The sequence below is a fragment of the Dendrobates tinctorius genome, unplaced genomic scaffold (assembly GCF_039654945.1).
Source record: "Dendrobates tinctorius isolate UK_male_01 unplaced genomic scaffold, ASM3965494v1 ptg000103l, whole genome shotgun sequence".
Classification (NCBI taxonomy): domain Eukaryota; kingdom Metazoa; phylum Chordata; class Amphibia; order Anura; family Dendrobatidae; genus Dendrobates; species Dendrobates tinctorius.
This window is the reverse complement of record NW_027361771.1, coordinates 20911863-20937730: the sequence shown is the minus strand read 5'-3', so window position 1 is coordinate 20937730 and position 25868 is coordinate 20911863. Positions and strand designations below refer to the sequence as shown.

Sequence of the window (25868 nt, the reverse complement as noted above, 5' to 3'; positions counted from 1 at the left end):
CGCTCAGGAGTCAGCGAGAGACAGGAGATCCACCAGGCCAGCTCCCTTTTTCACCCGTTCTGCCAGTCCTCGTTTGGCCAGGTCTTCTTCTTCCTCCTCGGTCGAGCCCATGCAGATAGACCGTCTCAACTTGGCCGAGTTGCGTCAGCAAGAGAGGCGGGCACAAGGTCTGTGCCTTTATTGCGGAGCTTCATCGCACTATATTCGCACCTGTCCTTAGAGACAGGGAAACTCCTCCACCTAGGTCAGGTAAGAGAGGCCTCCCTAGGTGACAATGATCCCTCTCAACCTCTTACTATTTCTGTGCTTCTGGTTTCAGGGGAGAGACGTGGGTCCGAGGTGGCCTATGTGGATTCGGGCTCGGCAGGTAACTTCATTTGGCCAGAAGAGGTGGACAAATACCAAATTCCCTTGGTTGCTCTATCTAACCCTCTCCAGATTGCCGCGGTGGATGGCAAACCGCTACAGGTGACCGTCACCTTGGTCACTAAAGAAGTGGAGTTGCAAGTCGGTGCCTTACATCGAGAGAAGATAGCCTTTTACGTTTTGTCTAAGCTCTCCCAAGCCATTCTACTTGGCCTGTTCTCGACTAGTCTTCTGGGGAGATACTCCGCTGTGGGCACCCTTGCCAAGCTCGCTGTCTGGCTCCTGTCCGCCTGGCGGCCACTCCTCGGTCGCCCCCAGACCTTCCGGGTCTCCCTCCAGTCTACAGTTCCTACGCCGATGTCTTTGATAAGAAGGAAGCGGAGGTCCTTCCTCCACATCGGCCTTTTGACTGCCCAATTGAACTTGTTCCTAGTTCAACCCCCCCCAAGGGGCAGACTCTACCCCCTGTCTCCCTCTGAGACCACAGCCATGTCCGAATACGTCCGGGAGAACCTCGCCAAAGGTTTTATACGGAAATCCTCATCGCCCGCGGGAGTCGGGTTTTTATTTGTCAAAAAGGACGGAACTCTACGGCCGTGCATTGACTATAGGGGCTTGAATGAAATTACCATCAAGGACAGGTACCATCTTCCACTCATTCCAGAGCTGTTTGACCGTCTCAGAGGAGCCCGGGTCTTCTCCAAGCTGGACCTCAGAGGAGCCTATAATCTGGTCCGTATCCGTGCTGGAGACGAGTGGAAGACGGCCTTCAACACTCGAGATGGCCATTACGAGTACCTGGTCATGCCCTTTGGTCTCTGCAATGCTCCTGCGGTGTTTCAAGAGTTCATCAACGAGATCTTCCGGGACCTCTTGTACTCCTGTGTGGTCGTGTACTTTGACGACATCCTCGTCTTCTCGCCGGATCTCTCGTCCCACAGAAAGAGTGTCCGCTTGGTGTTACAGCGTCTTCGGAAGAACCGCCTGTATGCGAAGATTGAGAAATTTCTCTTCGAACAGACCTCCCTGCCGTTTCTGGGATACATTATCTCCGACGCTGGACTAAGGATGGACCCCGAGAAGTTGTCTGCCATTCTCAAATGGCCTCGCCCCGTCGGGGTAAGGGCTATACAACGATTTCTTGGATTCACCAATTATTACCGGCAATTCATCTCTCACTTTTCCGCACTCACAAGACCTATTTCTGCTCTCACCCGTAAAGGGACTACTCCCAAGGTTTCGCCTCCAGTCCTGCATCGCCCGGAGAGCAATCACCTTTTGTACTTGAGGTGGACGCTTCCTCGACAGGTGCCGGGGCAGTATTGTCCCAGAGATCCGCCTCCGGTCATCTGCACCCTTGTGGCTTCTTCTCGAAGGCCTTTTCTCCATCCGAGTGTAACTACTCGATCGGCGATCGGGAACTTCTGGCCATCAAGTTGGCCTTGGAGGAGTGGCGTCACCTCCTGGAAGGAGCTGTCCATCCCTTTGTCATCTCGGATCACAAGAATCTGGCCTATCTCCTGTCTGCCCAGAGACTCAACCCTCGTCAGGCCAGATGGTCCTTGTTTTTCGCCCAATTTGACTTCGTGCCGCGGCCCAGAGGGTCCACTCCTGGAGATTCCAGCTCCAGACCAGCCACGCTAACAGTGAGCACTTTGAACCCCCAAGTGCATCACAGAAGTTTATAACGCAGAGCCGTGAAAATAAAAAAATCATTTTTTTCCCACAAAAATGATTTTTTTAGCCTCCAATTTTTTATTTTCCCAAGGGTAATAGGAGAAATTAGACCCCCAAAATTGCTGATACCTCATATGTGGGGGTAAACCACTGTTTGGACACATGTCAGGGCTCGGAATGGAGGGAGCACTGTTTGACTTTTTGAACGCAAAATTGGCTGGAATAAATGGTGGCGCCATGTCGCGTTTGGAGACCCCGTGATGTGCCTAAACAGTGGAAACCTCTCAATTCTAACTTCAATTCTAACTTCAACTCTAACCCCAACACACCCCTAACCCTAATCCCAACCCTAATCATAACCCTAACCACAACCCTAACCCTAATCCCAACTGTAACCCTAACCACAAGCCTAACCCTAATCCCAACCCCAACCTAACCCTAATCTTAACCCTAATCCCAACCCTAATCCCAACCCTATCTCCAATTCCACCCCTAACCCTAATTCCAACCCTAACCCTATTTCTAACCCTAATTCCAACCCTAACCCTAATTCCAGCCCTAATTCTAACCCTAATGGAAATATATATATTTTTTTTAATTTTATTATTTGTGCCTACCTATGGGGGTGATAAGGGGGGGGGGGAGTGTATACTACTTTTTTTTTATTTTGATCACTGTAAGAGTTTATCACAGTGATCAAAATAAATGAATTAATCTGTAGCTTTGCAGATTCCAGCGGGCGCTCTGCGCATGCGCCCGCCATTTTCCAAGATGGTGGCGCCCATGATCTGGGATAACGGGACACCGGGACGGCCAGAGGGACTTTGTAGGTACCGTGGGGGGTGAGGGGGGATCGGAAGGTGGGGGGGAGCAGAGGGAAGGGGGAGGGGAGCTGATGTTAACGGCGGCGGCAGATAGCCGCCGTCCGTCGGTGGCGAGGGCCGATCGCCCCCGCCAGTCGGTGGGGGGTTCGGGTCTCAGTCTCCAGCCATGGCAGATGCTATTGCAGCATCGGCCATGGCTGGATTGTAATTTTTCACCAAATTTCATTGGTGAAATATTACAAATCGCTCTGATTGGCTGTTAAAAGTGAAACAGCCAATCAGAGTGATCGTAGGCACATGGGGGGCTAAGCCACACCCCCTGGGGTTAACTATAAAGGGTCCTCTGTGTGTGAGTCGGGTGACCTTTCGGTGACTCCGGTCACCCGACCCGCAGGGGGGCAATCAATTCATGACGCCACATAGGCGTGATGGGTCGTATTGGCACGACTTTTCATGATGCCTATGTGGCGTCAAAGGTCGGGAAGGGATTAACCAGCGGAGTCTTATCAATAACAATGATATGAATTGGTGTTTTGAGCCTAACTGTCCCTATCTGACTCTTGGACACCAAACGTGAGTCAATGAAGTTCATGGATGACCCACAGTCCACGAAAGCTGAAGTGGATATGAAACAATTCCCATAACAAAGTTCCACCTCCAACAACATCTTTTGACATGAGGAAAAAGGTATCTGAGAGTCTGGGTGACCTCCACGATGATCATCCAGACTCGAAAGCTTGTCAGTCGGTGGACAGGCGGGGCAGTCCTTTTTCCAATGTCCAGGATTTCTACAGAAAAAACACAATCTCCTCTCTCTTCGGCGCCTCCTCTCCTCCTCTTTCAGGTTGGTGGCCCCAACCTCCATAGATTCAGTATATGGAGCCAAGTCAGAATTAGCCGGAAGTAAAGTAACCTCTTGCTGCATAACTCCTCTCTCCCGTAACCTCCGATCCATACGTATGGCCTGAGTCATAGCCTCCTCCAAAGAGCTAGGTGGTGGGTTAAGAGCCAGAGCATCCTGTAGTGCTGCACCTACTGAGTGTGTTGGGGGACACTCACTGCCTGGTCGCTGAGGCATACGCTGGGACATTCAGGGTTAAACAAAGTCCATTCGGTTTATTGGTAAACAGCATAAACCGCACCTCAGGAGCCAAGTAGTATACAGGCGCAAGTACAATATACAATCTATAGGAATACAAAGTTTCTCACTGACCCAGGTCAGCATAACACAGACTCCTGTCCGTTACCTGTTGGTGTCGGCCACACAGGTTCTCGGATGCCTCTTATCCTCAGAGGTATCCTATCAACATAGCATAACACATTCTTTCACTGACCCCGGTCAGTATCACTCACGGTTCTCAGACCGTCCACTTTGGAGGTATCTCACAGACCTTCTGTCACGCCGTTCTGTCTGTATCTGCTTGTCAGCGTGACAATGCATGTGTTTGCTTTAACCCCTTACTCCTTTCCCCCTAACTGAGCTGGGATACTGCTGCCTGTTACCTATATGGAGCCTGCTCAGTTCCCTGCTCTGCTGCATAGCTGCACATGTGTTGTTAGGTCTTTGCTCTGCTGCTTGACCATCCGCATGTGCGGTCCCTGGTTGCCGCTGTGGAAGCTCTCCGCGGGTTGCAAGGTCATTTGCAGCTGGCGCATGACTTTCCACGTGTGTTTTGGCTGGCAGCCATGGCCAGGTGCTCTAGGCTGCAGTTCCTGCACTGACTGTGCTGTAATGGTTTCTGTGTGTGCTTAGGGCGTGTGCAGCCACACCTTCCCTGCTTTTATCAGGGTTAGTGTGTGTACTTGAAATGCTGTCCCCAGCCAATTGCTGAGGGGCAGCTCCTTTCTAAACTTACCCTGCCCTATGGGTGGGGCCAGAGCTACTCACAACTCACAAAGCTCCTGGACTTTGCCATGTGTGTCTCATGTCTGTGTCTCTGGACCTCGTCTGCCTCGGTTACGGTACCAAAGTCCCTGCCTTGATTCCTGCTTTGTCCTGTACCCTCGCCCTGCCCCGGAGGCGGTATATCCGGGCCTGAATCCTTGATCCTGTACCTGACCCTGTCTAAATTTGCCCTGCCCTGGAGGCGGTGTATCCAGGCTTGAATACTTGATCCTGTACCGATCCTGTACCTGACCATGTCTGAACTGTCTGCTGTGCTATGTTCTGGAATCCCTCTGTGTTTGGAGCCCTGCACCCAGTGACTCTGAGACTCTTGTAACTGGTGTTCCTGCTGAGCATCTATTATGCTGTGCTTTGACTACCATGTGATGCTAGCTCCATGCAGGCCCAGCAATCCTGCGGTGTTAGCACCATCACGCTTGAGTTCCTTCCTAGGTCCGATGCCCGGAGCCTATCGACTGCAGTCTGGAACCTGATGACCGCTGCCTGGAGCCTGGATGACTGCAGTGGTGCCTATAGGTCGTGTTGGATGTCCGGAACCAAACGACTCCCACCTGATGACCTCGTGTACCCTGATGTCCTGATGATCTCGTGTGTCCTGATGACCTCGTGTGTCCTGATGTCCTTGTGTGTCCTGATGTCCTGATGACCTTGTGTGTCCTGATGTCCTGATGACCTCGTGTGTCCTGATGTCCTGCCTGTGTCCCGATGTCCCGCTTATGAGTGCCTCGGTTATCCGATGATGCCTTGGGGTCCACTGGGTGGTACCCTTCTGGGAGGTGTGGAATCGGGAGCCTGGTTTAGCCCTGTTTTGTCTATGTACTGTGACTTTACTTTAAATAAACTTTATTTATACCTGAAGTTGTGCGGTGTTATCTAGTCCTAAGTGTCTTCTTTGTCCACATGCTCAGCTGCCACAGAATCCCGGTCGCTGCCCTTCCCTAGTTCGGGTAGGCCCGGGGTCCCCCTCTGTGGTATAGAGGGTCCATTTTGCGTCCCCGGGGGATGCCCGCCCCTCGCCATCGGCGTGGAGGCGCCTGCTGGGCCGCGGCTGCAGTCGTGACACCTTCCTTCCTCTGACTCAGACTAGCCAGCACTCCTCAGGCTGTGCAATGTCCAGCAAGCAGGTTTGGTCTGGGACCACACACGCAGGAAGATTTCTCCTTCACTCCACACAGTCACTCTGTAGTGTCCAGCCTGGACACATGGAAGTCTGTCCACACTGACAGACTCCCAGACACTCTCTCATGTGCCAAACACACCACATTACATAGCTCTAGCCACACCCAGGTACCTATAACTTGGCTAGTCAGGTGATTGTGACATCCCCCGCAGGTCCTCAATCACACAGCCACACACAGGTTTCATCTTGGGTGTTTAGACACATCCCCTTGGGTGAGTATGTACGTGACTGGACCCACCCATCTCTCCAAGTCACCTCGAAGCCTCCCAATGTAAAGCAAATCCTTCAGCAGTAGATCTGCTGAGCAAAACAAGCCCAGGCTTCCATCACAGGGCCACCCACCTCTGTGATACATACCTGCCATTCATCACGACACCGGTCACTGGCTCACGATCACAGTTACGCCTCCAAGCGTATCCTGAGGAGCCCATACAGCGCCCCCTAGGCGTAACAGGGGTCACTGCCTCACAGTCCTTAAGATCATCTGACGGTCCTCTGCTGAACTGACATCTTAGCGCAGAGTCGTTCCAGGTCACTTCAGTAGACCACCGCCTGAACTCAGTGCAATACCATTCAGCAGTGAGTTTACCCTGGGAGAGACTCATGATTATGTCCTTTGCCACCTCGACCCGGTCTGGTTCATCATCAAAAATCAGTCCTAAGGCCTCAAAGAACCTATCCACAGACACACGTTCAGGGGCAGTAGCAGGTAACGAAAAAGCCAATGTCTGGGGACCCTCCTGGAGTAACGAAATAATTATCCCCACCTGTCGACTCTCATCCCCAGAGGATGGGGATCTCAGGGAGAAAAGCAACTTACAACTCTCCCTGAATGTACGGAACTTCTCCTTCACTGCGGAAAAAGTATCTGGGAGCCTGACCGTACGTTCAGGAGAGTGGAAAGAGACATCAATGGGGTCCGAGTGCCTACAAGCAGATTGGGAAATAGAACCCTGAACAGACCTAACCGTCTCAGAGAGCTCCTTTTGAAGCTGATTATGAGAAGTGGCCAGGGCCCTATTTTCAACAGACAAATCTTGCCTCCTTTAAGTCAGGCTAGACATCTGCCAGCGTGCGAAGTGGATCCATGAAGAGAGGAGTAGAGAAAGAAAAAAACTGTCAATGGTCAGTTATAATGTCACGCTGCAGCTATGCAGGTAACTGCAACCTTCACTAGATGGCCAGAGTGGAAGGATGGTAACAAGTCAGCAAGAGCAGTCCTGCAGTGCTGCAGTGAAGATACCACCAGATGGCAGCAGAATAGTCAAACAAGCCGAGCCAAAACCTAGACTGTCACGCAGTACAAAGGGAAAAACAAGCACAAAGTCAGTGGAGAGCCAAAGGGTCAATACCAGACAAAAGATAGAAGTATCAGGGACCAGAGGCAACGTCAAGTCAGAGTCAAGGCCGAGTCAAATATCGAGAAAGCCAAAAGAAATCAGGAAACACTTAGGAGACGTGGCAAAAGCAATCAGGAGACGGGACGGGCAGAGAGGGAGGAACAGACACGGGAAAGGTCAGAAAGCGCAGCAGTAAAAATCAGGGTGCTACCAGAGTTAGATACTCACACCGTAGGCAGAAAATATAACTGACATGGCCTGCAGGACGCAGCAGGAGGAAATAGCAGACCTGAACCCAAAACGAGGCCAGGCAAAGATAACCCTTGACATGATCAGTCCTGGAAAGGGGCAGACATGACTCAAAACCCGGACTGGATCATGGCAATGTCCAGAAGGATTCATCAGTGATGAAAGCCAAAGGTGGAATTTCAAAATATGAACAAAATAATAAAAATTAAAATTTAGATTTTTAGGAGCAAAACAGTAACAATACAGTGACATGACAAGAATTTACATAACTAATCATATGGAAAATAGTTGCAAGTGAAATTTATGTACGAGTGTCTATAAAATCTTGGTAGTCTCCCATTCAAAGCAGAAGTGGATGATGAGATATGGAGCCTGAAAGTCAAAAGCTCAAAACATTGTTACCCTTTTGCTTGTCAGTGTACATTAGTGGAATCAGTGTCTCTTCCTCTTTGTTATACCGCTCTCACATTAGGTGTCGAAAACCTGTTGACAGATTCCCTATAAAGCATGCTAGAATGGTCTTTATAACAACTGTCATGATCATGGCTAACTGAGCTCTTCTGGACCTGACCCTGTCCAGACTGCCATGGCCACTACATTGCAGTGATATGCAACTTTGAGTCATAAATTTCCATTATGCAAAAGTACTGTTCTATCTAAATGTATTATTACTGTCCATAGAAACCACCAAATAGCGTGACTTTTCTTCAAAGATGGGTTGGAAATAAAGAACTCAATGGCAACACAGATGCTTTTCGTTAGAATCTTTTATGCATACAGAACATAGGCCTCCAAACATTGAATTTACATGGGTGAGTCTCTCTACTTAGTCTGTTTGCCATGAAGTGAATGACACAAATAGCAATATACCTTAGGCATGGATATACCATTATGTATCCTACAAGCTAACCAAGAATAATCAATCATAGTAATAATTTCCAATATCTGAAGAGAATAACTCACTGTGAGGGAGATGGAATTTTAATGGAGGTTCCATAATAGTATGCCAACTAGCAATAACTGCTATAATTCTAGACACTCCACCACAGACGGCGCTTGGTGCCCCACGCTTCCAGCTCATCTCAGAACCTCTGCCTGGTCCCTTCCTGACCGGACTTCCACATATGGCACTTTAGCCCCTCCTGCATATTCATACTGCCGTGATTGCTCCTTTTTCTCTTGTGCTTTAAGTGAGGTTTGAAAAAGACCCAACATAGGGTCGATACGTTACCTCAACGCACTATTCCCCTGTGGTGTCTTCAATAAAAAATGTTTGCATTGAAAATCAAAATTTCCCAGAGTGCAGCTGTTTTCTCTTTACTGGATAAATCTAGTAAAAGTAATGATGTGTCTAATTGCATGTATCTTGTATCCAAATCTTCCTATTCCTTAGTGGTAGAAAGAATACTGACATACTCAGGACAGACAGAAAGTGAAGCATGAGTATTCACAATCCATTATGAATACCGTAATGACTGCCTCTTTAGCATACATAACCTGTGCAGGAAACTCATACCTACCAAATTGAATAATAAAAAAAAATAGATTTCCATTTAAATTCTATATATTTCACTTAGGTCTCGGCTAGGTGAATGATGACGAATATGATATGTGCTAGATTTTCCAAGTTCATTCCAAGAAGCCTCCATGGAACTAAACTTGACAAGGAGTCTTCTGATATAAAACTTTTTGAAATGTAGCAAAAATATAGTGATTTTTGGCGTCTTACTCCAGTCTTGACTGGCTCTGCCAACTTTTTAAAATGCAGACAGATATCGGGAAGGACGGGGCTGCCCAAGTGCGGACATTCATCATAATTTACGCCAAAAAAAAGTGGTATGTAAATGTCAACAGAAATGTACGTTGGTTATTGACTGCCATAAATTTCTGGCAGTGACGTGCATAATTAATGCCCCATATTCATTAAGAGTATATCTTTCCTCATTTGCACAAGGAAAGACGAGAAGCAATGGGATGAAACTGAATGAGACAAGACACAGATTAGATATTAGAAAACACTTTTTGACAGTTAGAGTGATCAATGAGTGGAACAGGCTGCCAGGAGAGGTGGTGAGTTCTCCTTCAATGGAAGTCTTCAAACAGAGGCTGGACAGACATCTGACTGGGATGATTTAGTGAATCCTGCTTTGAGCAGGGGGTTGGACCAGATGACCCAGGAGGTCCCTTCCAACTCTACCATTCTATGATTCTATGATCTAAATAAATTTGGCACACTTTACTCCAGCATATTTTTGCATTAAAACTGGAGTATTAAATGCTTTGTATACATTACCTCTTCATGAGTCGGTAACTATAAGTGTGTGTGTATATATATATATATATGTCCATATCAATAACTTAGGACGTGTTCATGTATGCATCTCAGCTACAATACCGGACACTGGCCAGGCGCAAAGATGACGCTGTTTCAGGAAAAAAGGCTTATTGTTTTTCCTAATCTCATGCTCTTTTCCTAATCTTCCATGCTCATTCTTAGGTGGATTTTCACTGCAGATTTCACATTGTTCAATGCTTAGTAATGGAAAAGGGTGAAATCCACAGCATAATGTGCAAGTAACACATGCAGATTTGTTGCAGATTTCCCGTGGATTTGAGACCAAATCTGCATGAATTTTTTGTGTGTTTTTAAGAATTTCACAGAAAACTGTAAAAAGTGTGTAGAAACTGGACATGAAAAGGAGTTGTAAATATGTCAAAACAAAGTATATTTAGCCATATGTCTATACCTAGGACTAGCCCAGCAGGGCATTCATTTACCTAGACAAAACCATCATCAGATCCTTTACTCACATCTCATAGGCATGACTGACGTCCTCCCCACTGTCCGTCCAAGCAGGACTCAGTGGCACTACGCCAGAGGTTTCAAACTGCATTCATCAAAGTCTGCAAACAGGTCATGTTTTCAGGATTTCCTTGTATTGCACAGGTGATAATTTAATCACCTGCACAGATAATGATTCCAGCACTTTGTGCAATGCTAAGGAAATCTTGAAAACACGCATGGTTTGTGACCCTCGAGGAATGCAGTTTGAGACCCATGCACTATGTCTTCCTGCCTGGGCATGTGCAGTGCACAAATGATGGCGGAGAGAGTACTCCTTGCTTCACTGTACATTCTTAGGGAGGTGTAGTGATGCTGAATCCCGCTTATGTTCAGCAACACAAATACAAGTTATTTTGACATACATGCATATATCAGTCTGGGACTGCAAGCACGCTATTAGAATGCAGAAATAAGGCTCTAAAGTATATTTTGGGAAGTTTGGAAGGCTTGGGGGGTTCTGACAGGTTCTGTTTAAAGGGAGTCTGTTAGCGGGATTACGCCTCCAAATGATATATACAGTTATGACCAAAAGTGTTTCTCCCAGAAAATTATTACAATTACACATGTTTTGTTATAAATATGTTTATTTTCTTTGTGTGTATTGGAACAACACAAACAGAGAGAAAATTGAAATTAGACATCATTTCATGCAAACCCCCCAAAAATGGACTGGACAAAATTGTTGGCACCCTCAGCTTAGTATTTGTTTGCACACCATTTGGAATACATAACTGCAATCACTTCCTATAACCATCAATACATTTTTTACACCTCTCACCTCAAATTTTGGATCACTAATCTTTGGCAAAGTGCTCCAAGGCTCTCATATTTGAAGGGTACCTTCTCCCAACAGCAACTTTAAGATCTCTCAACAGTTGTCCAATGAAATTTAGATCCGGACTCATTGCTGGCCACTTCAGAACGCTCCTGGGCTTTGCTTCTATCCATTTCTGCGTTCTTCTTGAATTATGTTTGGGGTCATTGTCCTGCTGGAAGACCCATAACCTAGGACTCAAACCCAGCTTTCTGACACTGGGCACTACATTATGACCCAAAATCCTTTGGCTGTCTTCATATTTCATGATGCCTTGCACACAGTTAAGGCACAGTGCCAGAAGTAGTAAAATAACCCCAAAACATCTTTGAACCTCCACCAAATTTGACTGTAGGTACTGTGTTTTTTTCTTTCCGTTTTTGGTAAACAGTAGAATGGTGTGCTGTACCAAAAAGCTCTATCTTGGTCTCATCTGTCCACAAGACACTTTTCCAGAAGGATTTTGGCTTACTCATGTACATTTTGGCAAACTTTAGCCTAGCTTTTTTAGGTTTGTGTCAGCAGTGGGGTCCTCCTGGGTCTCCTGCCATAGCATTTCATTCAAATGTCCACTGAGAGTTCACTCTACCACTGATGCACCCTGAGCCTGCAGGACAGCTTGAATTTCTTCGGAATTTGATTGCGGCTGCTTATCCACCATCGGGACTATCTTGCATTGCAACCTTTTTATCAATTTTTCTCTGCCATCCACGTCCAGGGGGATGTAAACTTTTTTATTATGTTACGCACCGTGGACAAAAGTCTGGTTCTCTAGTCTTCAGTTTTCTTCTCATCTTTCTGTTTTCCATACTTAGTGTGGCACACAGAGACACACCAAGGAACGATTGAGTCAACTTTTCCCCTTTTTATCTGATTTCAGGTGTAATTTTCATATTGCCTATATATGTAATTTTCATATTGCCCATACCTGTTACTTGCCACAGGTGAGTTTAAATTTTGGATATGTGGCAAAAAATTTTGTCTAGCTCATTTTTGGGGTTTTGTGTGAAGCTAGGTCTAATTTGCTTTTTATGCCTCAGTTTTTTTGTGTTGTTCTAATATACACAGAGGAAATTCATCATGTGTATAACAAAAAATTTGTAATTTACATAATTTTCTTCATTTTCTGAAACTATTTCAAGGGTATGATATATATATGCTAAAAAAATAAAGGGAACACTAAAATACCACATCCTAGATATCTCTGAGTGAAATATTCCAGTTGCAAATTTTTATTTAATTGTATAGTGGAATGTGTTCAGAACAATAAAACATAACAATTATCAATGTAACTCAAAATGAATATCCCATGGAGGTCTAGATTTGGAATGAAACTCAAAATCAAAGTGGAAAATCAAATTACTGGCTGATCCAACGTCAGTGGAAATGCTCAGTATTGTGTGTGGCCTCCACGTGTCTGTATGACCTCCCTACAGTACAACGCCTGGGCATGCTCCTGATGAGGCGGCAGATGGTCTCTTGAGGGATCTCCTCCCAGACATGGACTAAAGCATCCACCAACTCCTGGACAGTCTGTGGTGCAACGTGACATTGGTGGATGGAGAGAGACATGATGTCCCAGATGTGCTCAATCGGATTCAGGTCTGGGGAACGGGCGGGCCAGTCCATTGCTTCAATGCCTTCATCTTGCAGGAACTGCTGACACACTCCAGCCACATGAGGTCTGGCACTGTCCTGCATTAGGAGAAACCCAGGGCCAACCGCACCAGCATATGGTCTCACAAGGGGTCTGAGGATCTCATCTCGGTACCTAATGGCAGTCAGGCTACCTCTGGCGAGCACATGGACGGCTGTGCTGCCCTCCAAAGAAATGCCACCCCACACCATTACTGACCCACTGCCAAACCGGTCATGCTGAAGGATGTTGCAGGCAGCAGATCGCTCTCCACGGCATCTCCAGACTCTGTCACGTCTGTCACATGTGCTTAGAGTGAACCTGCTTTCATCTGTGAAGAGCATAGGGCTCCAGTGGCAAATTTGCCAATCCTGGTGTTCAGTGGCAAATGCCAAGCGTCCTGCACGGTGTTGGGCTTGTGAGCACAACCCCCATCTGTGGACGTCGGGCACTCAGACCATCCTTATAGAGTTGGTTTCTAACCTTTGGTGCAGACACATGTACATTTGTGGCCTGCTAGAGGTAATTTTGCAGGGCTCTGGCAGTGCTCCTCCTGTTCCTTCTTGCACAAGGGCAGAGGTAGCGGTCCTGCTGCTGGGTTGTTGCCCTCCAAAGGCCCCCTCCACGTCTCCTGGTGTACTGGCCTGTTTCCTGGTAGCGCCTCCAGCCTCTGGACACTACGCTGACAGACACAGCAAACCTTCATGCCACAGCTCGCATTGATGTGCCATCCTGGATGAGCTGCACTACCTGAGCCACTTGTGTGGGGTGTAGAGTCCGTCTCATGCTAACACGAGTGTGAAAGCACAACCAACATTCAAGAGTGACCCAAACATCAGCCAGAAAGCATTGGTACTGAGATGTTGTCTGTGGTCCACACCTGCAGAACCACTCCTTTATTGAGGATGTCTTGATAATTGCCAATAATTTTTTTTTCTGTTATCTATTCCATTTGCACAACAGCATGTGAACTTGATTGTCAATCAGTGTTGCTTCCTAAGTGGACAGTTTGATTTCACAGAAGTTTGATTTATTTTTTTTGAGCAGTGTGTATGTATATATATATATATATATATATATATAAATATATATATATTACATAAAAAATCTGTTTCAAAGACAAACCAAGAAATACCCTGACATGACCAGCCAATTTCTCTGTTACTGAGAAATCAGTTTTTGAAGTGATATGCAATTGCGGCTGTAGATCTGAAGCTTCTGTCCCTCAGGTTCTATTTCCTACCCTGTGCCACCTCCTGCTTCTTGACTGACAGCCTCCATGGTATGTGGTTTTAGGCAAAGGGGCCATCAGTCAAGCAGTAGGAAGTGGCACTGGGTAGGGAACAGAGCTGAAATGTCAGAGGCTTCAGATATAGCATACTGTAGGCCTTAAGCCTTATTTGCTTATGAATTAAAACTGATTTTTCAGTCATGGAGGAGCAGGCTGGTCATGTAAAGGTATTGCAGAAAGTGTCTTTGAAAAAGCTAGATGCACATAGAAATAGTTTTGAATGTGAAATCCTGCTTAACAGATTTCCTGTAATTTTAAGAAAAAAGATCTACTTTAGATTTTGACATGTTGGAGTCAATAATCTTCAATGTGCCATAGTCATTAATAAGAGCCCATAACATTGTCCTACATATTCAGTTAAAGAGATCACATGGGGCACTCCATTGTCATCGAGCTCTGTCAACGAATATGATGACATGGAGCACCCTAGTGTCACAACAATATGATCACATGTAGCATTCCTGGATCACTGAGTGGGATCACTTGAAGGACCCAAGGTCACTGTCATTAAATGGAGGAACAACAGTGTATCACCATATGTCTCTGACCACATGTCACACTAATCCTAAACCAGCACCCCTGTGTCATTGGGTAAGATCGGGTGGAGCATCCCCTTGTCTGGGTAAGATAACGTGGAGCGTCCCAGTGTCTGGGTAAGATCAGGTGGAGTGTCCCAGTGTCAGTGGAAAAGGTCAGGTGGAGCATCCCAGTGTCTTGGGAGTAAGATCAGGTGGAGCATCCCAGTGTCAGTACTAGTAGGTAAGATCAGGTGGAGTGTCCCAGTGTCTGGGTAAGATCAGGTGGAGCGTCCTAGTGTCAGTACTAGTAGGTAAGATCAGGTGGAGCATCCCAGTGTCTGGGTAAGATCAGGTGGAGCGTCCCAGCGTCAGTGGATAAGGTCAGGTGGAGCATCCCAGTGTCTGGGTAAGATCAGGTGGAGTGTTCCAGTGTCAGTGGATAAGGTCAGGTGGAGCATTCCAGTGTCTGGGTAAGATCAGGTGGAGTGTTCCAGTGTCAGTGGATAAGGTCAGGTGGAGCATCCTAGTGTCAGTACTAGTAGGTAAGATCAGGTGGAGTGTCCCAGTGTCTTGGGAGTAAGATCAGGTTGAGCATCCCAGTGTCAGTGCTAGTAGGTAAGATCAGGTGGAGTGTCCCAGTGTCTGGGTAAGATCAGGTGGAGCGTCCCAGCGTCAGTGGATAAGGTCAAGTGGAGCATCCTAGTGTCAGTACTAGTAGGTAAGATCAGGTGGAGTGTCCCAGTGTCTGGGTAAGATCAGGTGGAGCGTCCCAGCGTCAGTGGATAAGGTCAGGTGGAGCATCCTAGTGTCAGTACTAGTAGGTAAGATCATGTGGAGTGTCCCAGTGTCTGGGTAAGATCAGGTGGAGCGTCCCAGCGTCAGTGGATAAGGTCAGGTGGAGCATCCTAGTGTCAGTACTAGTAGGTAAGATCAGGTGGAGTGTCCCAGTGTCTGGGTAAGATCAGGTGGAGCGTCCCAGCGTCAGTGGATAAAGTCAGGTGGAGCATCCTAGTATCAGTACTAGTAGGTAAGATCAGGTGGAGCGTCCCAGTGTCTGGGTAAGATCAAGTGGAGCGTCCTAGTGTCAGTACTAGTAGGTAAGATCAGGTGGAGTGTCCCAGTGTCTGGGTAAGGTCAGGTGGAACATTCCAGTGTCTTGGGAGTAAGATCAGGTGGAGCATCCCAGTGTCAGTACTAGTAGGTAAGATCAGGTGGAGTGTCCCAGTGTCTGGGTAAGATCAGGTGGAGCGTCCCAGCGTCAGTGGATAAGGTCAGGTGGAGCATCCTAGTGTCAGTACTAGTAGGTAAGATCAGGTGGAGTGTCCCAGTGTCTGGGTAAGGTCAGGTGGAGCATTCCAGTGTCAGTGCTAGTAGGTAAGATCAGGTGGAGCATCCCAGTGTCTGGGTAAGGTCAGGTGGAGCGTCCCAGCGTCAGTGGATAAGGTCAGGTGGAGCATCCCAGTGTCAGTGCTAGTAGGTAAGATCAGGTGGAGTGTCCCAGTGTCTGGGTAAGATCAGGTGGAGCGTCCCAGCGTCAGTGGATAAGATCAGGTGGAGCATCCTAGTGTCAGTACTAGTAGGTAAGATCAGGTGGAGTGTCCCAGTGTCTGGGTAAGATCAGGTGGAGCGTCCCAGCGTCAGTGGATAAGGTCAGGTGGAGCATCCTAGTGTCAGTACTAGTAGGTAAGATCAGGTGGAGTGTCCCAGTGTCTGGGTAAGGTCAGGTGGAGCATTCCAGTGTCTTGGGAGTAAGATCAGGTGGAGCATCCCAGTGTCAGTACTAGTAGGTAAGATCAGGTGGAGTGTCCTAGTGTCAGTACTAGTAGGTAAGATCAGGTGGAGCATCCCAGTGTCTGGGTAAGATCAGGTGGAGCATCCCAGTGTCTTGGGAGTAAGATCAGGTGGAGCATCCCAGTGTCAGTACTAGTAGGTAAGATCAGGTGGAGCATCCCAGTGTCAGTACTAGTAGGTAAGATCAGGTGGAGCATCCCAGTGTCAGTACTAGTAGGTAAGATCAGGTGGAGCATCCCAGTGTCAGTACTAGTAGGTAAGATCAGGTGGAGTGTCCCAGTGTCAGTACTAGTAGGTAAGATCAGGTGGAGCATCCCAGTGTCAGTACTAGTAGGTAAGATCAGGTGGAGTGTCCCAGTGTCAGTACTAGTAGGTAAGATCAGGTGGAGCATCCCAGTGTCAGTACTAGTAGGTAAGATCAGGTGGAGCATCCCAGTGTCAGTACTAGTAGGTAAGATCAGGTGGAGCATCCCAGTGTCAGTACTAGTAGGTAAGATCAGGTGGAGCATCCCAGTGTCAGTACTAGTAGGTAAGATCAGGTGGAGCATCCCAGTGTCAGTACTAGTAGGTAAGATCAGGTGGAGTGTCCCAGTGTCTGGGTAAGATCAGGTGGAGCGTCCCAGCGTCAGTGGATAAAGTCAGGTGGAGCATCCTAGTATCAGTACTAGTAGGGAAGATCAGGTGGAGCGTCCCAGTGTCTGGGTAAGATCAAGTGGAGCGTCCTAGTGTCAGTACTAGTAGGTAAGATCAGGTGGAGTGTCCCAGTGTCTGGGTAAGGTCAGGTGGAACATTCCAGTGTCTTGGGAGTAAGATCAGGTGGAGCATCCCAGTGTCAGTGCTAGTAGGTAAGATCAGGTGGAGCATCCCAGTGTCTGGGTAAGGTCAGGTGGAGCGTCCCAGCGTCAGTGGATAAGGTCAGGTGGAGCATCCCAGTGTCAGTGCTAGTAGGTAAGATCAGGTGGAGTGTCCCAGTGTCTGGGTAAGATCAGGTGGAGCGTCCCAGCGTCAGTGGATAAGATCAGGTGGAGCATCCTAGTGTCAGTACTAGTAGGTAAGATCAGGTGGAGTGTCCCAGTGTCTGGGTAAGATCAGGTGGAGCGTCCCAGCGTCAGTGGATAAGGTCAGGTGGAGCATCCTAGTGTCAGTACTAGTAGGTAAGATCAGGTGGAGTGTCCCAGTGTCTGGGTAAGATCAGGTGGAGCGTCCCAGCGTCAGTGGATAAGGTCAGGTGGAGCATCCTAGTGTCAGTACTAGTAGGTAAGATCAGGTGGAGTGTCCCAGTGTCTGGGTAAGGTCAGGTGGAGCATTCCAGTGTCTTGGGAGTAAGATCAGGTGGAGCATCCCAGTGTCAGTACTAGTAGGTAAGATCAGGTGGAGTGTCCTAGTGTCAGTACTAGTAGGTAAGATCAGGTGGAGCATCCCAGTGTCTGGGTAAGATCAGGTGGAGCATCCCAGTGTCTGGGTAAGATCAGGTGGAGCATCCCAGTGTCTTGGGAGTAAGATCAGGTGGAGTACTTATCCGTAAGACTGATTATAACGAGCACACCTCTGTCTTTGTGATGACATCACGCCCTGCAGTGTCACTGGAGACCCCCTTACCCTCCACCAGCACCCCGTGGTCTGTAATCACGTGACATGGCACCTCGTTGCTTACCAAATATCAGCTCTCCCTCCTCCCCTTGATCCCCGGGACGGATGTGGGACACGCTGATCTCATCTCCAGTTCTCCAGTCCTTTGAAACTTTTCATCTCCTCTCAAATTACTTCCCATTTACCCGCAAAAGACCAATAAGTGGCTGCACCCTGATGACTTTAACGGCTCCTTAATGAGGACATATGCAGGAGGGGGAGGTCACAAGGGGTTAATTTAAAGCCCCCTCCTCCTCCCTCCTTGCAGTTTGTAAGTGTGTAGATGTGCCGTGTGCGAGGCTCAGTGGTTCTCCTGCTTTTCCAGTCCTCACCTCTCTCTCTGTCTACATGATTATTGTCCTGGTAACTGGAGAGGGAGTCAGGTCTCCTTCCCACCCATCTCAGCCCTCCAAAGGTGGACCCATTGAGACAAGCTCCAGCTTATAGTGCTGCCTTCTCCTAGGATTGTCTCCTTTCATAGCCAACATCTTCTGGAATGTCACTAGCTGGATATTACCCTGTGTAACGTCTTCTCTGCCAGCACCTGCCCTTCTCTGCTACTGCCTTGGATCACAAAGTCCTTAAAGAGTAACTCTGATTCAAGACTTAACGGAGGAGGACACAAAGTAAAGATCCTTACCAACAGCTCAAATATTTGCCATCTAATAGGTAAATATTATCTTCATTCTTGCTATTTTGTATCAATATTGTCACTAGTACAAATCAGAGCATTGTTTCAGATGGGCCTGTTAACCCTGCTGAACTGTGGCTGCTGCTCCCCAGGTAAAGGGTTTGGTCTGAGGCTTCCCCCCTATATGTGGGTCAGTTATTTGCCTGGGCCTCAGTACAGCAGAAGTGGTGTCCAGCTGTGACAGATGTTTCCTACATCTGTCACTTTCATTGTCCTCTATGTACTCTATGAGTTTAAAATACTAAAAAGGTATAATAGCCTTACAGAATATGTTGCTTGCTATGTGTACTGTAAAATAATGTAAATGTGCTAGATCCCTGCATATCGTCTTTCATAATCCCAAAAAGCTCCCAGAAAATGGTGCACTTCTTAAGTAATTTTAGTGCATTATATAATTTTCGTTATTTATGCACGCATTCTTCATTTGTTTGGAGTATGATGCGTAAGGTATACTGTATATCAATAAGTATGGTCAGGGTTTTTTTAGTTGCAGGGAACAGTAGAAGGGTTGCTGGACCATTGCGTTAGTAGTCACATTTTGCAGAAATTTATGCAACATAATTGATTTCTCAATATATTGTGCTTACCCCTACAGAAGCGTCCTTTAAGTTCCACTCTATACCATATATAAAGCTTGGTACATGACACTGAAACATACATGCACTGGCCATATAAAGCACATGTAGCCTTAAAATTATTTCCCCAGATGTTGATCTCCTAGACTGTGGCTGTATATTTCACATATAATAATAATAATAAATGTTATTTCTGTAGCGCCGACGTATTCCGCAGCACTTTACATTTCAGAGGGGACATGTACAGACGATAGACATTACAGCATAACAATAATCACATAGATTATAACAGATACCAAGAGGAATGAGGGCCCTGCTCGCAAGCTGACAATCTATGAGGAAAAAGGGGAGACACGAAAGGTCAAGACAAGATGCTACAAGGGTGCTCTGCTTCATAGAGATCAATGGCCATGGCACGTCCTTATAGCTTGTTACTAGGTTTAGATGGTTGGTGTTCAGCAACTGGATTTTGTCATGTTTTACGCCTGAAATTTCTGTACTGATCTTTTTACAAAACTGTGCTTTAAAATGACAGAAAACCCTTGTAAGTAAAAGAAGGTAAACTAATGTGGTAAACCACATGTGACTGATCCTAAAGCACTGATCTTGATGACTGTGGTGGTAGGGAGGGGATGTTTATGTACATGCCTGTCATCCATAGGATTGCGTTACTTCCAATCCTATGGCTGTAGCCTGGATATGGTCTGTCTGAATGTATGTGAATAGCACTCACCAAACTTTCATGCGCATATAATATCAGCAAATTGTAACAGAGTCCAGTTTATACCATTTGAGGATATTCCCACTTTACTAATCACACATTTACCTCACCCAGCTCTGAGATCTACTTGGGATACATCCTATACAATATGCCAGTACCTACATAGTGAAGAAAGTGGCAATTAATTCTCTGTTGCCTGTCAAGCAGGATTGAAAGCAGAGTTATACTCTGACATCTCCAAGTCGTAAAGTATTGATGAATGAACAACATAGGTAAAGGGACCTGATAGCTTTTGAGACATCTGTGTTAGGCCACATACACACCAATGTATATTCTCTACTCCGAGAGAATCTGATCATGGTGATGACACTCTGATCCGAGGTTTGACCAGAGTGTCAGCTTAGTGTGATCCGATTCTTTCAGATAAGAGAATCGTAGCACAGGTGAGAAGATGGAGCCATAATTTCTCCATTGTGTGAGTCGGAAATTAGACTCAGATGTCATCCAATTGCAATCCGATGTTTTCCAGTAGACTTGAATGGGTGCGTGCGATCTGATTTGAACTGCAAATCGTAGCCTTCTGCAATTTTTGTTTCATGTGAGCGAGCCCTTAGTAAGTATCTATCTTTATTCTACCTAAAACAAAGAACAATCCTGGATCCTCTATTCTTAGAATGATGTATCCTTCTGATCCTCTGTTATTCCTCCTAGAATTTTATGAATAAATTGACAACTGGATGTTGCTAGATGGGGGTGTGTGTCTGAAGGTTCAAATCTTGTCCAATCAGTGCCTCTAGTGTCAGACTGTGTAGGGACACGCCTCCTAAACAGTGGGAATAATAACACCCAGTTGTCTATTTATTCATAAATATTCAGTTCTATGATAAACATTGCACCACTGTTATCTCATTGAGAATACAAGTATTTAGTAAAAGAGACATGTCAGTTTGGTGACAAGTCCTGTTTGTGACACCTGCTCAGCAGGAAAATATCTAACACTTTTAGATCTGCTTTGATATATTTACAGGACATTGGATGCTTTGTACATGCAAGAAACATTGAGAAGGTTTCCTGTAATTTGCCATGTAATTATATATATTGAGTCTTTTATTGAGGTGACATGGGTGCAGGACTGAGGAGGTAGTAAGCCTGGGCTGTGGTAACAGTGACTGAGTGTTAACAATGTCATACAAGTGCTTTGAAGTAGTACTGAGGTTGCCACGTGTGTGCAGTGAAGGAGCCACAAGGATTATGTCCGATTGGTCTTCAGAGCTGGTGATGACATGAAGTGGCAGCAGACTGGAGTCTTGTAACAGTGGGAAACATCAGGATGCCATGTGGGGACAGCGACTGTTCTGTATATGTGGTGGATGAGTCTGGCAGGCGTAGTCTAGATCATGTGCAGTAAATACATGGTGCAAGCAGACTCTCTGTCACCTGCCTTCTGCTGAGGTTACCAGCAGTCACAAATGTGGCTTTTCCAGTACATGTACTGTCTGGTACCAAGAAAGGCAGCCGTTATTTGGAACAGTGTGCTCCATCCTGATCATATATTACACACCAGCCCTGAGAGTTCATTGCCAGCTCAAATGCTCACTCCAAATTATTATCAGGACATTGGTTTGATTTGAAGCTCAACATTTTTATACAGACCAAACTTAAAATTGTATAGATCCACATCTAAGTCTGGGTTGACCCACAGTGAATACTATTTAATTAGACTGGGAAAATTGTACGGTAATTGCCATAGTAGATGAACTGGGTTAGATGACCTGGCAGTGGCTTGGTACATCCACATTGCTAGTCTGGGTTTCAAGAGCAGTCCCTTGTTGGTATTCTGTACTGTCTACCTGCTATGGGTTGTATAGGTAACCCAGCTATTTGGGGTGGTGCTTTAAATTCATCAGCTCAATACTTTCTAAACTGTCCCTTATACCATGTCAGGTAACACTAATCCAGATCAGGTACAAGAGACTCTCTATAAAGGGTTTCTGGAACCTGGTAAGCAACCAGACCACTTCATGGTAAATTGTCAGATGTGGTTTCCCCATGTCCATGATTCTAAAGTACTGTAACTGCATGTGAAAATTAATTACAAAGAGACTATTGGCAGTAGACTGAAGTCAGTAGTTGCAGCTTATTGATGGCTGACAGGCAATGACAAGTAACCTGTCAACTAAACAAGAGGTATTTCCCTACAAAAATAGTGGCAATTTGCAGGTAAATATGGTTTACCTAGAAGAGCTGCGACAAGATAATGAAGTTATATTCTCTTGGCAGCTGCTCACTTACAGTCATCAGGGTCATCCATAGTCTTAACGGTTAGCGCTCACTACATAGTAATCATTGCTTCTGCACCCTGAACATATATTACAGAGAGTGCTATCAGTCAAGGTGCAGTAGGCGTGACTACAACATTGTGTAGTGAGCCCTGACCGTTACCATCCACTGCACCGCCCCAATGACCTGCTACAAGGAGAATCAAACTTCATTTTTACCTGTAGCCGCTCTTCTACTTAGATTGCCAGACATGTTTAATACTGTATAGATTACTATTATAGCTGCAGGTTAAAAGCATTTTAGCTGACAGATTCCCTTTAAAGTTAATATGTCCCCCCTTTTTTGAGATATCATATAATGATGTCATTCAATTGTGTGTCACATAAGGATTCTCTTAGTACTTTTGCTTCCCCCTGACCCCGCACCTTTCATGCATAAATACCTTTTTTATATCGGTTCAGATGTATGTAAACTGCCGCTGTCCGGTCCGCTGGGCGGGGCTTATTCAACTGCTCCCCCCTCCCTGTCTTGCTTTACACAAGAAGAAATGCGTAGAGCAAGACAGGGAGGGGGGAGCAGGTGAACAAGCCCCGCCCAGCGGACCGGACAGCGGCAGTTTACATACATCTGAACGGATATAAAAAAGGTATTTATGCATGAAAGGTGCGGGGTCAGGGGGAAGCAAAAGTACTAAGAGAATCCTTATGTGACACACAATTGAATGATATCATTATATGATATCTCAAAAAAGGGGTGACAGATTCCCTTTAATGTCCCCTGTTGGTTCCTGTGCCGTAGCTCAGACTGAAATAAATGATAATGTTAAAGGATTGCCTTTTAGTCTAAATTTTATAGCATAAGTTTCTTTAGATATTAGCCCGTAAAAGGCACTTTATTCTCTGAGTGAGTGAAAGTACAAGACTCGTTTTCTCCACATTTTTAGCTTCACCGGAATGTATTCCTGCAAAAGAATCTTCATCAAAGACTTCTCATTTACATTAATCATTCTGTTGCCCTCTACTAAAGATATGGGCCTCTGTTTACCCTCTCATTTTCCTTCCTCCCCTCACCCGCTTCATAGACACTGCTTGTGGTTTGGAGGAAAAAAAAAGGATGCCAAAAAAAGCTGAGATCAAAGAGGAGCGGCGACACCCAGAACCACAGAAAAGGAAGGGGTGTGGGTAGGAGGATGGAGGAGTGGGAGTGAGAGAAGAAGGGTATACATAGTGCAAGAGGGTACTGTGATGCGAGAACAGAGAAGCGTAACAGTAAGGACAGAAGTATCAGAAACACATCTAGAGGCAATGCAGAACAACATATTAATGTATGTAGCTCAGGAGTGCACAACCTTTTTTGGTCCAAGGTCCACATTGACGTACTGAACCAATCCGTATTTAAAGTTAAAGGGGTATTACCTTCTGTGACATTTATGACATATCGAAAGTATATACCGCAAATATCTGATAGGTACTGTACATTTTCTACTTATAGCATTCATAACTCCTCCAATCTGCACTCTAACAATACGTTCACAGGTTTTTGACAAGGATTTAGAAATAGCTTCTGCTCCTAGATCCACATAAACAAATGCATAAAATACGCTTAAAAATAATTTTCTGACTGATTTTTAATGGTGAAAGCTCCATTAGTGCATACAGAACTGTTTTGTTTTCATGTTATTTTCAATAGAGGCATAGCTAGGGGTTCAGCTCAGGGTGATGTAAGGGCAAAACATCTGAGTGGGCCCCTAACCAGTAGCTCTGATTACAACTATTATGGCACACTGATATTACTGCCATATATTGGTTGATACCAATCCTGCAGAACATACAAGTGATTACAGTACAATTATTTATAGTAGATTACAGCTGACGTTCTTTCTGATGGAGTGGTCTATTTTCTCCCGTGTTTTCCTTCTGGCCTAGCCAGACATGACAACTTCTTCCAGCCATGACTTGTCTACAGAGATTACAACAAAGACACATATGACTTCTCACATTTCCAGCACCATCTCCATCTAACCCCAAACCTGCACAAAGTCATCATACTGCTGATACCCCAATACTGAGCCGCTGCTGCCATAGGTGTCCCTATTACTGCAGCTGCGCTGCTTCTTAGTGCCCCACATAACAATGCCTACTGCTGTGCCCCTTACATAATAATGCCTCCTTTGTGCCCTCTAGATGGTAAAAGTGCCCCCTAGAAAATATTAATTCCCTAGAAAACAGTCCACAGTTTGCCCCTTTGATGGCCACAATACTCTGAGTGTGCCTATAACAATAATGCTTCTTAAGTGGCCACTTAACATTTAATAATGTCCACTGAGTCACCCAATGTACAGCTCCTCTATACACAGTATGGTGGGCCCACAGCTTCAATATATACAGTATAATGAGCCCACAGGTCCTCTCTACACAGTATGATAACACCACAGCTCCTCTGTACATATTATGATGTCCCCAATTCTCCCCCAAAAAACAGTATGATAACCCCCACAGAAGTCCTCACACTCTATAATGTTCCAACACTTAAATATCCACCAGAAAGAGAAGCGATCAAAAAAAGTCCAAGAGACTCGGTATTGGAAAAGATAGTATAAACACTTTATTGAAATGTGAACAGGGACAAGGAAAAAGGGGGAAATTGAGTCAAAATTGACCATAGCAGCACAAAGGCAAACACCTGGGGCATACATGGGATAAAGGGACTAAAAAGGGATAAGGCATAACTGAAGCATTGTTGCAATATAGCATTAGATGATACATTGCGCCAATCCCAAATAGTAAAAAATGCCCAAACAGGTTATATTGATATAGACATTATCATTATATGCAAATAGACAATGGTAAAACTTTACCTGTTAGGACAGCAAGTAGAGGTCCACCCATGTATGTACCCCCCCCCATGCACGTTTCGGCAAATGGCCTTTCTCAAGGGGTGATGGGAAAGGGGAAGTGAGGGATATTTAAGATAGAGTCGTCCAATCACATTGTAGATCACATACATGTGATTAAGTGGACCAATGATATATAATTGGCACAAGTACCTCCCAAAGATGGCTTCCATCACCAGGGTGACACACACAACAAACAACTCAATCTGTGAACTCCATTCATCCAAGACACTCAGAACAACCAGATGAGCAAAACCGCCATGAATGTAACAAATGGGCAGCACCATGATAGTGTAGGGGGACGCTACATTGCCCATGCAGCAGTATCAAATCGTGGCCTGCGCCCCCTCCCCTTACAATGATGCCGCCATAGCGGCGGTCACATGACCAGCTCCACGTCACAGGCTCCTCCCCTAGCTGGATGTAATGACGACGCGTCTACTCATAATGACGCGCGCGTCGTCCCGGCAACCAAGACGCAACAGACGGCGTCGGCATCACGCGCCCGTGACGTCACTGAGAGGTGACTAATCACGTGACACCTAGATGCCGAGAGCCGCCCGGCGTGAGGGAGCCAGCGGCGCGCGCGCGTGCAGAGAGCGCGCCGACATTAACACTAAAGGATGTAATTAGGATGGTGAA

General features: G+C 46.1%; 1 protein-coding gene across 1 annotated transcript in view; it reads left to right on the top strand.

Moving 5' to 3' along the window:
- The first annotated feature begins 18159 nt into the window (after positions 1-18159).
- The window catches only part of NOTUM (notum, palmitoleoyl-protein carboxylesterase), a 149912-nt gene continuing 142203 nt past the window's right edge, over positions 18160-25868 (top strand). Inside the window, exon 1 of the mRNA XM_073588118.1 lies at positions 18160-18735. The gene's annotated coding sequence lies outside the window, so the exon portion shown is untranslated. The remainder of the gene's footprint in view (positions 18736-25868) is intronic.